Below are 10331 nucleotides of genomic sequence, written 5' to 3'. Positions count from 1 at the left end.
AATAGATTGGTAAGAGTTTTGAATGAGAAGTTTTAACTGTCATACAGAAATTGATGTCACTTCTAGATTCTCTTACTAGACCTTCCCACATGATTATTGATCAAATTGTTCCTGTCCGGCATTATTACAGCTAGACATACAAGAAAGTGTTTGAAGGAAGTTTGATTACTTAACTTCCACTTTATATAGCAGAATAAATAAATCTAGATGGACTTCAGTTCACTGCTATCTTTGTTCTCATTCCTTTCTCTTTTCCCCGGTCAGTTTAATGGAGTTTAAGCAATAAAGGAGGGAGTGTGGGATATTGGCTGCAAAAAAGGCTAATGCCCAGTACGTAGAAGTTATCTGCACATATTTTATTTCACTGAACTGTTGACTCTTGCTTAGCAATTGAAAGCTTCTCAATCATCTGATGACTTAGTTTATGCAATAATAAAATATAATAATCTTAAAAAGTATCTTTATTTGTCTAACAATCCCAGAATAACTTTTTGAGGGTTCTTCAGAAATGATAGAATAATTTCTATTTAGAAATGATAAGTATGAAATCCAGTGTGTAGTGGTTTTGTGATGACAGAATAGAGTTACTTTACAATTTCTCTACAGTATTTGAGAAGCTAGTGCTTCTCAAATTTCCATGGGCATGAGAATCAGCTAGAAGGTGAATTTCTCTCAGATTTTCTGATTCAGTTAGTCTGGATTAGGGCCTGAGAATTTGCATTTCTAAGACGTTCCCAGGTGGTGATGATGGTGCTTGGAGCAGCACTGCTTCAGGAAACCATATTATCAGAACAAAATTGGTTCTTTAGACAGATTGTTTCATAAGTGGTAAATATATTTGCTAACTTGGCTAACTGCCTGCCCTTGAAAATGAACTATAAATATTGCTTTTCTATTATGTATAAGTGTTTTAATTTCTGTACTTGTAACAATGATATTGGTTGGGATGATGCAGTTTACATCTATTATAATTCTTTCCACAAGAGTTTCTTTATTCTAGGAAAGCCCAGGCTTTTGTACTCGAATACAAGTTTTATGTCTGTTTATTTTCCTTGTCAGACCAAGTCTGATTTATAAATTTGCCCTGAATACATGCCTGCACTGTGATATGTAAATTAGAGTGCAATAAAGTCAGTGATTCAGTTCAACTGTACATTGTACCAATAACTTCTTTTTCCCCTTTTTCCTGCAATATATTCTAAGATTTTTGCACCATGTGCTTTTCTTTCACACATAGATCATGGCATACTATTTTCTACTGCTACATAGAAGTAAATTTAAATGCAGATTATTAATTAAAGCCTTTTCATCAAAAATACAACTTTTTTATTTTTTTTTATTTTTTTTAAATACAACTTTTTTAAAAAGATCACTTTAACACATTAACTTACAACTATATGCTACTTTCAAATTCTAACCCTTCCTTCCTTCCTTCCTTCCTTCCTTCCTTCCTTCCTTCCTTCCTTCCTTTCTTTCTCTGTCTGTCTTTCTTTCTTTCTTTCTTTCTTTCTTTCTCTTTCTTTCTTTCTTTCTCTTTCTTTCTTCTTTCTTTCTTTCTTTTTCTCCTTCCTAATATGCATACACATGCATGCGAGCATACACACAATATACATACGTGTACATACACAATTATTTAATCATTATCAGTCTTTTTTGTGTAGTACTTATAGCTATAATACTGTAAAATGCCCCAATGTTCACATAAAGTAGAGTGATAAAGCATACGATTTCCTCTATATCACATACAGGAAATAAGCATAGCTTAGTTTTATGGGAAATTTGATGTTTCTGTGGATTCAACTGTTGGGCATGAAGAATATCAATCACACAATGACAGTCCCTTTTACATCCTCTAAATACACAATGACATATACTTGACCTTTGCTTTCCAAAGGCAATTTTATTGATGGTGATATTATGGCTTTTTTACCTTCCAAAAAATGACTATTTTAATATCCATTATCGATAAAGTTAATTTTAGAATTATTGAGATAGCAAGTTAGAGTCAACTATCACATACTAAATATTAGTTATAAAATGATGTTTTTCATTTTGGTTCATAGGAACCTAGGTTCAAGACTTTGGAGAAGGGATTTAAGCTAATTATAGAATAATAAATGAAATTTAAAAATTATAGAATGAATCATCTAATGTACGGGAGAGGAAATTGAATTTTAGAGGCTCTAAATGACATGTTCCACACATCCCATTTGGCAGAAAGCCTGAATTAGAACCTGGGTGTTCTGATTTCTAGAACTATGTTCTTTTCACTACCCATTTCAGAGGTATAAATTCAAAAAGAATGATGACCAGTAAAAATGATATGACTCATATTAGAAAACAACATAGAAGATGTTCTCCTATTCTTATCTGTAGCCTCCACTCTTTGATCTTTCTCATCTTTATGCTTAGACTATGAATAGTTAGAAGCCTGAAAGGAGCTATTAGCATTGCTGACTTTCAGGAGGATGGTAACAGTATGTATCAATGGTTTATTAAGTTATCATAGTGTGTTCAACATGAATAATCACCAAATCATAGTGATAAATAAATACAGGCACCCATATATTATAGTTCTCCTCATTGCAAGAAATCACGTATCATTTACTTTGTCAGTATTTTTAGTGCATTCATCATATTATACTAAGTACTGAACCCCCCAAAAATATAATATTCTTGTAGAATAATTCATGTATGGAATTTCTGTGTTATTTTAAAAATCAGCCCATGAAATTGCACCAATATACACATCCCTAAGAGTAGAAAGTGAAACCAGAAACCAGACAATCAAATAAGGCTACATGAGTAGCATGATTTGAGGCAGCATCACAAACATTTAATCAAAGTAAAATTATGTCTAGAGTCTGACAAATATCCTCTTATTAGCAACACCAGCCTACTCAAGGGGGAAAATAAATTTTTAAAGGACTTCACATCTGAGGTTGAATGCTTCCAGCCTCCATAGTATTTGTTTTTTCTATCTTTTTTAATCACTACTGAGATCTTCTTAAATCATTCTTTTCTTTTTTTTTTTTTAATTTTTTTTGTTTTATTTATTTATGATAGGCACACAGTGAGAGAGAGAGAGGCAGAGACACAGGCAGAGGGAGAAGCAGGCTCCATACACCGGGAGCCCGACGTGGGATTCGATCCCGGGTCTCCAGGATCGAGCCCTGGGCCAAAGGCAGGCGCTAAACCGCTGCGCCACCCAGGGATCCCTTAAATCATTCTTTTCATAAGCATTTGGGATCTTAGAATATTAACATTGCGAAGAATCCTTTGAATACATATGGATCAATTTTCATTTCATCGATGAGGGAAGCCAATGCCCCGAGGAAAACATGACTTTGAGAAGGTTGCACAGTGATTTTTGGGAAAACTGACAGAACCTCTGCAGATGACTTCCAGACTATTATGTACCAATTACTTGGTTAAGACAAATGGAATTGCTGGTGTTCTGGGCTCCATGGTTACCCATTCTTTGTTTATTACTTTGTGTCACTTTGACACTATTCACAGTAAGTTAAGTCCTGAGCACAGGGGGTTTATTTTGTTCTATAGCTTTCAATTCAGTTGAAGCATTACCTTATTTATTATAGCAGCAGCTCAAAAAGAAACTTCTTTGAATAATAATAAAAAAAACGAAGAAAGTAATTGTTCAGTTTGGAGTATTAAAGAAAGTTGAATAAATTGGTATCTATAAAAAGCTGCTTCCTATTGGGTTAGTACAAAGAGTGAACTTTGCAGAAGTCTATAATTAAAATCTAAATTCTCCCTTAGTTTTCATGCAAGGGGGCCAGGATTCCTGCTTTTAAAAAGATGGCTTTTTAAAACAATGACTAAACGTCTTATCTTGTTCAGTCCAACTTCTCTTTATTCCTTCTTCCATAAAGCTGCTAACATTACATTTTCAGGTCACTAACTTAAACCTTGGGGCTTTGCCATGTTGTGAAGCAAAGGATGGAGAAGGAACTATGATTTAATGTTAACATTTGAGTTCAAAGAAAACTGGACACAGCCAATAGCTAAAGCAATTTTTTTCTTTAATTGAAAAAAAAAAAACAACAGGCAAAATCATGCATTTTAGAAAGCTAAAGACAAATCTACATGTGATTATTTATTATCAACATCACAATAGAAGGGAGGATAGAAAGTAGAGGAGGATATTGTAGATTTGGAATGAGAACCTCTGCATTTAAATTACCAGTCTGTTTCTTACCAACGGGGTGACTTTAGGTAAATAAATCACTAACCCTTCCTGACCCTCAGTTTACTCGTCCATAATATGGAGACAGTTATATCCATCCTCTCTGCCTGCTCAAGTATGCACAGTATGGAGTGATTAAGATTATTGAAGATGATAATACATTTTAAAATACCTAGAATAATAAAAAAATAAAAATAAAAAAAATACCTAGAATATCATGTGACATATATTGTTAAGATGTACTTTCAATAGGTAGGACATATGACTAATGTAAACTCATACCTAGATATTACAGACTAAGTATTCTGATTATCTCAATCCTATAATCTGAACATCAATATTTTAATTTACTTGGAAAGTACCTTTGAGATTATGGCCAAGCAGTAGAACACATTTGAATATATAGTCCTTTTAGCAGTTGATATAGGTGCTTCATGAAGTGGATGTATCCTTAAAAGAAAGCATATAAAGAGAATATCATTTGAATCATTTTCTCATTGGCTTCTATCAATTTTTAAAATGGTGTTTCAAAAGGAAAAAAAATGGCTCTAGGATCTAATAAAAATCAGACAAAGAGAAAAAGTATTGTGAAAGAGGCATCAAATTTTCTCTGACAGGGACCTATATTAGTTCTAGAGCAGGTAATGTACTCTTTGGTTGAGAGGAGAAGCGCTGTGGCAGGTTCTCATAGCATGCTTTGGCAGAGCTGAATCAGTAGGAGCAAAGTGCAGTAATGATGTCATCTTGGAACTGGAAGTTCCTTCTTTGGGCCTATCTACAGGTTTGTGATTTCATGGCAAATGGGTGAGATGAAACCAGCTCATACTGTTCACTCTGACACTCATGATTAAACAATGTCAGGAGACAAGAAATGGGGAGTGAATATCATGCTTCCAGAATAGCCTATAGTCTGTTAGCAAAGGTATCTACTGATACTGTGATTATAAATTTCTCAAAAACATTCAACTGATTTTCTTTCTCAGTTTTCTTCTATAGCTGTATTGAATTTCCACCAGTGTACATGTAAAAGATCAGGTCCAATTCTCTAGTAAACATTGCATTTTATGACTCCGCTGTTAAAAGGAGCCCCAACTATTTCTAGCTTATCCAGATTGAGGATCATACTTAGATGAATCCCTATCGGAACAAAACTGTCTTTCCCATTGATCCTTCTCAAAAGATCGAAAGGGTCTTTCAAATGATGTGGTTCAAAGTCAGAAGAGATATTTGAAGCATGTTGTTACTCTACTTCTCTAGAATGCTGAACCAACATTGAATATCTCCATGTTCTTATATCATTTGCAAACTTATTTTTTTTCCCTCTAAGATTAACAAGGATGATCCAAACTGAGCATCACAGAACCATCTGTATCAGTTAATAGATCTGTAACGTGCTGTGGAGTGGTGGAGATAGCTTTAAAATTTACTGCACAAACAGCAGTTCCTAAACATTGCTCCACAGGCCAATGCCAGCTGGCACTTTGTGATCATTTGAGGAAGCTTTTAGATAGTACAGAATCCCAGTGGTACCTGGGTGGCTCAGTCGGTTGAGTGACTGACTCTTGATTTTGGCTCAGGTCATGATCTCAGGATGTGAGATTGAGCCCTGTGTGGAGCACCTCATGGGGCTCCTAACACAGCAGGAAATCTTTCTCCTTCTTCCTTTGCCCCTCTCCTGACTTGCACATGCTCTCTCTCTCTCTCTCTCTCTAAAAAAAAAAATCAATTGATCAATATTTTTTTTTTAAAGAGAGTATAGAATCCCAGGCCCCACACTTACAGATTATGTTACCATAGATGAGAATAGGGAACAAGATCTGTATTTTTTTTACCAAGTAAAGTGTGGTTTAGAAACTGCTGGTCTAAGTTGTATAGCTCTGAACCCTTCAATGCACATAGGCTGAAGAGTTGTAAATTTATTGGTAAGATATAAGAAAGTATAGGCAAGACCATATAACTGAATGATGATAGTTATATTCAGGCATTATCAATGACAGCTGTGGGGTGTTCTATGAGTGATAAAGTTTCAGACTTGAGCACTTTCAGGTATTCAATGTTATTGAACATCTATCATATTTCTGCTCTTGGACCTTTCTGTATTTAGGGTTTCACTTGTACCTCAATAAAAAATTCAGTACCTATACTTCAGTTTGTAGCAGGATAACAAGTATTTCCATTTATTACTTTTTCCTGAGACCTCTTTAATATGTAATCCTGAAGCTATTGTTAAATTAAACTTCAATTAGGTAGGAATGGACATCAACATTTTAAGAGGTCATTCTATTTTATTCATTTATCGAATACCTACAGTGTGCCAGGCACTAGACCAATGAATAGTGACTCATGAATAATGCTCCTTTTCTAATGTAAGAAAATCAGCTCACCTTAATGGAAAAATAAGTTAGCACTTTTAAAAGGGGATTTTAATAACTTGACACAGAAAAATCAATTAAAAGCCAGGGAGTAAGAGAATAGGAAAGAAAACAGAATTTCAGTATGGAAAAAATAAACATCACTTATTTGGAAATGTGAACAGATTAAGGGTAAACTATCTACCTAAAATAATCCTTTACTTAAATTACAAAATCTAGAATTTGAATCATATATTAAATAACATTCTGTGAATGGGCTTCACATCTAGTCATCTTTTGTCATAGATGCAGACTCCAAAGGCATTTTCATTACTAACTTATCAATTATATTTTGTTTTGTTGGTTTCTGACAGATTAGCTAGCAGAGGATGATTGGATGTGAATGAATAAAAAAAGAACAGATTATCAGCCAAGGAAAGGTTAGCGAAGAAGATAAATTAGGCAAAGATCTGGAGTCATTATAGATCCAGATCCAAAGGAAAATGCTATATTCTTACTCTGGAGTTTAAAAATTCATATACAAATATTTCTTTAGGAAAAAAAAAGCCTGGAGCAAACTATAGGCAGTTTACCAACTAAGAATGCAGGTTTATTTGATCTAATTATTTAACCTTTCAGGGGCTGTTTCTCCTCATTTTTTAAATGATAATGACACACTCCACAGTTCCAAAGATCTGAAGAGTTCTAAACAAAGATTTTTTCATCAGTTTGGCACCAAACTCATTTGGCAGCAAAACTAGTCCTGAACTGATCAGAAGAAATTTATGGTACTACTTATCTTACTTTTCTTAATAATATTCCTAAGTAAGTTTTTGCAGCAGGAATGTTAATGTGGTTGATTATACCCAAATAAGTGTGTGAGTGTGTGTGTGTGTGTGTGTGTGTATGTGTATGTGAGGGACGTCATTAAGAATCACAAAATCAAGGCAGCCCAGGTGGCTCAGCGGTTTAGCGCCATCTTCAGCCCAGGACGTGATCCTGGACACCCAGGATCGAGTCCCACGTCGGCCCCCCCCCCCCCCCCCGCGTGGAGCCTGCTTCTCCCTCTGCCTGTGTGTTCTCTCTCTCTCAGCTACCAGATTGTTTCCTTTATCTATGAGTCTGTTTATGTTTTGTTTGGTTCATTTGTTTTTAGGTTATGTATGTAAGTAAAATCATATTATTTGTCTTTTTTTCTCTCAGACTTATTTCACTCAGCATAATACCCTCTAGGTCCATTCATGTTGTCTCAAATGACAAGATTTCATTCCTTATTGTGGCTGAGTAATAGTCCATTGTGTGTGTGTGTGTGTGTGTGTGTGTGTGTGTTCTTCATCCATTCATCTATTAGGGGACATTTGGATTGTTTCCATATCTTGGCTATTGTTAATAATGCTGCAGTAAACAGAGGGTTGCATTTATTTATTTATTTATTTATTTATTTATTTATTTATTCATTTATTTATGTTTTCATTTTCTTTGAATACATACCAAAAATGTGGAATTGTTGGATCATATGGTAGTTCTCTTTAGATAAAACTTTGATATATCACTGAGTTTTACTTCAGATTCCTGAAAAAGAGAAGAAATAAATATTTGATAAATAGAGCTAAAAGTGAGTCATTAATAAGGAAAAAATCAGATTGTGTTTATCACACACACTATACAAAAATTAGCTTTATATGAATTAAGAACTTTATTTTTATTTATTTATTTTTTATTTATTTATGATAGTCATACACAGAGAGAGAGAGAGAGGCAGAGACATAGGCAGAGGGAGAAGCAGGCTCCATGCACCGGGAGCCCGATGTGGGATTCGATCCCGGGTCTCCAGGATCGCGCCCTTGGCCAAAGGCAGGTGCCAAACCGCTGTGCCACCCAGGGATCCCAAATTAAGAACTTAGAAAAGGAAAACTTAAAACTTTTAGAAGAAAATATAGTTGCATACCTTTCTGACCTTGGGTTAGAGAACATTTTATAGAATACTTCAAAAGCACAAAACTTAAACTGAACAGATTATGTGAGAATTAAGAGCCTTTGTTTTTCATGATGCACTTTAAAGAGAGTGAGGAATGAGAAGTTATTTGAAAAATTTCTAGTCAGCAGAAGATTATAATCAAGTATACATAGATCCTATAAATTAAAATATAGAAAATTAATAAGTGGACAAAACGTGTATATCGACAATAAATTCCTGAAAAATCACCCAACTTTACTAGTAATTGGGAGGGTGTTGATAAATAACATGATGAGATGTCATTCTCTATCACTTGTCGTAGAATTTAGAAATCTAATTGAACTGCTACTTGGAGAGGACATGGATCTTTTACAAGTTGCTGGTAACACTATAAAATGATACAAACATTATGGAGAACAATTTGGGAATTGTTTTATAAAGTTGAATATTCCTGGATACATACTATCCTTAGATATATAGCCAGGGGAAATTCTTGCACATATGTGCTGGAAAACATAACAAAAATGTTCATGGTGTCACTGTTCATAATAGTAAAAACACTGGAGATAACAAAAGCATCCATGTGTAGTGGAATTGAATGACTATATTATGGAATTTTTATAAAATGGAATAGCATGCAACAATAAAAATTGATCTGTAATTAAACCTCATAGATGATGAATCTTAGTGTCATAATCTGAGGGGAATGAGGCAATAAAGCAAATCTTAGAAGATTGCCTACTCTTTGGTACTCTTTTCAAGAAGTTCAAAATCAAAACCAAGCTGTATATTGTGTAGGTATGTAGATGTGGGTCAGAAAACTATAAAAAGAAATATCAGCAAAACTCCATGTGATGACTAGAATTCCTTTTTCCATTTATCAGTTGCCTTAACCCCTTGTCAAACCTTCTAGTTTTTGATTTTTTTCTTTTTCCTCTTCTTTTATTTCTTTTTTTATCTTTTATTTAAATTCAATTTGCCAACATACACTATAACACCCACTGCTCATCTCATCATGTGCCCTCCTTAATGCCCAACATCCAGTCACTCCATCCCCCTACCCACTTCCCCTTCTGCAACCCTTTGTTTCCCAGAGTTAGGAGTCTCTCATGGTTTGTCTCCTTCTCTAATTTTTCCTCACTCAGTTTCCTTCCTTTCCCTTATGGTCTTTGGCTTTAGTTAATGGCTTCAACTGTTACTTGCATGCACACATTATCAACATTTTGGATTTGTTGAATTTTATAGTTTGAAGTACATTTCTTTTTCCCCAAAAAGGCTTTATTACACATGGAGGGACGGGGTTCAATCCTTTTTGACTGCTACTTTCCTCATGGCTGCCAGGATGTTAGTGAGCTACTACTGTCTCTTCCTCCGGGCACAGATGTATGTCCCCATCCTTTTCTTGATGAACCTGAGGGCCTGATTACCCTTGGAAACCTTGAGCAATCCAATGGCATGCTCCTTGGAAGGGGGGGAAGCTGCATCTCCCTCACAAACTTGGTGTGCTTGGTGAGGCGCTGCGGCAGTGGCCATGCCTAGGCTTGCTCATGTTCAGTCACCTTGTGGCCCTTGTTGAGGCCCATGTCATGGGATAGCACAGAGCCATGGCTGCTGCTCCCTCGTGGCTCCCATGATGGACTGAAATACACTTTTAATCTCCATTTTTAACAGTGAATAAAGAGTTTGTGACATGCCTAAGTCCATACAATTTAGAAGACCCAGAGAGGTTGATATCAAATTTTATAACTGCAGCCCTTATTCTCTCAACGTCGTCTTTTAAGGTTCAAATCATAATTCAAAAGCTCAAATGTTCAAG

At 35.1% G+C, this 10331-nt stretch overlaps 1 pseudogene; it reads right to left on the bottom strand.

Moving 5' to 3' along the window:
- Positions 1-9817: 9817 nt before the first annotated feature.
- LOC129503747 (60S ribosomal protein L36-like) lies at positions 9818-10121 on the bottom strand (annotated as a pseudogene).
- Between the last annotated feature and the right edge of the window lie 210 nt (positions 10122-10331).

Source organism: Nyctereutes procyonoides, unplaced genomic scaffold (assembly GCF_905146905.1).
Source record: "Nyctereutes procyonoides isolate TBG_1078 unplaced genomic scaffold, NYPRO_anot_genome, whole genome shotgun sequence".
NCBI classification, from domain to species: Eukaryota; Metazoa; Chordata; class Mammalia; order Carnivora; family Canidae; genus Nyctereutes; species Nyctereutes procyonoides.
The sequence above is the reverse complement of the archived record's forward strand: the minus strand, read 5'-3'. Positions and strand labels throughout refer to the sequence as shown.